Source organism: Miscanthus floridulus, unplaced genomic scaffold (genome assembly GCF_019320115.1).
Source record: "Miscanthus floridulus cultivar M001 unplaced genomic scaffold, ASM1932011v1 fs_618_1_2, whole genome shotgun sequence".
Lineage (NCBI taxonomy): Eukaryota > Viridiplantae > Streptophyta > Magnoliopsida > Poales > Poaceae > Miscanthus > Miscanthus floridulus.
In genome coordinates, this window is record NW_027097020.1 from 29,357 (window position 1) to 31,506 (window position 2,150).

At 39.2% G+C, this 2,150-nt stretch overlaps 1 long non-coding RNA gene across 1 annotated transcript; it reads right to left on the reverse strand.

The window, feature by feature from the left end:
* Window positions 1-576: 576 nt before the first annotated feature.
* On the reverse strand, window positions 577-1,512 carry LOC136532427 (uncharacterized). The gene is made up of 2 exons (XR_010778239.1): window positions 1,114-1,512; window positions 577-859 (listed from the first exon to the last, which is right to left on the reverse strand). It is a non-coding gene; the product is annotated as an uncharacterized lncRNA (long non-coding RNA).
* Between the last annotated feature and the right edge of the window lie 638 nt (window positions 1,513-2,150).

Here is a 2,150-nt window from a genome sequence, read left to right on the forward strand (position 1 = left end):
GTCAGACAGTACTTTTAGCGTTAGATAGTCCGTTGCCCTGAAATTTTTTAGCGATAGATAGTCTGCTGCTACTTTTTAGCGACAGATAGTCCATTGCTACTTTTTAGCGATGGACTGTGCGATGGTACATATGGTTTTAGCGACAGATAGTCCAACGAGACAATTTTAAATGGTTAAAAAAATAAAAATTAATCCATCAACAATTGTCCACAATAATACAAATGTCACTACACAACTAAGATTCAACTTCAACAAGCATACATGCATCCTCACAAATTTGACTAAAACTTTACAACAGCTCACATAGATAAGCTCACCATCTCATCTATTTCCTCTAGAGACAATAAGAACATCCTCCAAAACATAATGATCATAAGAAGGGACAAGAATGTCTTCCCAGTCGCCATTCCTTTTAAAACATAAGATGAAACAAATAGTTTATAAGCAACAATGACAAGTCCAAAACATTACATAAGAGCAAATAATTTTCTCACCGCAAGTCGATCAGCTAAAAATTCATGCCAAACATTCAACCTAACAGACTGACATACAAATGAACACGGCCAAGATACCAAGTTTTCAAAGGATTAGTGTTTTACTTTAAAGCTTAGTCTGAATTTACAGAAGACCATTCTTAGGTCCATATAATATGTACAGCTAGTTACATAGAAGCATGACCAGTATCAATTATCTGGAATGCATACTGGAATTCAGCTGGGCATCATCTTTATTTACACCATCCAGACATGCAACTCACTGCCAAGATACAAAAACAGAGCTACACAAGTTTAGACTTTAACCTGTCAGGCCCACTTCTTCTGCTTAGACCTCAGCCGCATCAGTTTGTCCTTCCATGATGCTGTCGAAGTCAACAGATAAATCAATGAACCTTCCATAGAAGTACCACATCTAGGTTTAAACTAATGATAATTACTCTTCAAGATCAATGTGTTTTGTTCCTTTGCAGAACATGGTTGCAAAGTAAAAGAGATGTGATGTTTGTTCAGCATTCAGACAGTTTTGATAAGACAACACTAGGTGGAATCATTGTCAGACACTCAATGTGGAGTCCTCGATGAACTAAATGAATACATAAGACGAATGGATCATTACCAGCATCCTTGTATCTCTCTTCGATGGCTGCAATGAGCATGTTCCTTACCAATCCAAACTCTTGAGCCTCCACACATGGCTGTCCATCAGGTCTAACAAAGTTTGCAATCCATCAGGTAAAAAAAAGACTATCTGGCACAATTGTGGTGTAGTGTTGAGCCTCCACACATGGCTGTCCATCAGGTCTAACAAAAATGCAAGTGTAAGAAAAAGGGCACAGTGACCCCCTACCAGTGATTAGTATCACCGGACAAGTTATTCCCACTCCAATAATATTTCTGATCGCCAAAGTTTGCAATCCATCAGGTAAAAAAAAGACTATCTGGCTACAGTTGAGGACAAAAGGGCACAGTGATTTGCATGTATTCACTGGCACAAGTTTTGAGCAAGAAATCTATGGCCGTGATGATGATGGGCCAAACCAGTACTTCAAGAAGTTCGGTAGCTGGTGACCGGTGAGTTTGAATATTTTTTACCAACTGAAAGGAATAGTATATAAAAAAACACAGAAGCACATATAAGAGCTAAAGCATAATGTTTATTTTCTAAATAACTTTTCCAATTGCTAATTTCATGCTGTGGAAACACAGAAACGACTGTGTGTTCAATGGCGTTTCTTCAAGCCTAGTTACAGCCCTTTGTCTTGCTGGGGAGGAATCTCAGCTTTGGTGCACGGCATGAGCTAAGGGGCTCTCTTTCCTTACTGATCCTAGCTTGGGTTTTTAAGTTCGTTGGGTTGGGTCGTTCTTTGTCTTCAAAGCGGCAGTTATAGCTTATCATGACAGTGTGGTTGTATAACTTCACCTCATGTTTAGCTAGCTAGTGAGACATTACGAGGAGGAGGAGGAGGAAAGGAAACAACAGCAGGCCATCGTCTCACAATTGTGCAGGTGCAGGTGTGGCATCAGGTCTAACAAAAATGCAAGAAATCTATGGTCAGCCATGTGTTAGACCTGATGGCCAAAGTTTCTGATAGCCAAAGTTTGCAATCCATCAGGTTTCATTGAAGTGTAAGAAAAATTAACATACAGATTCAT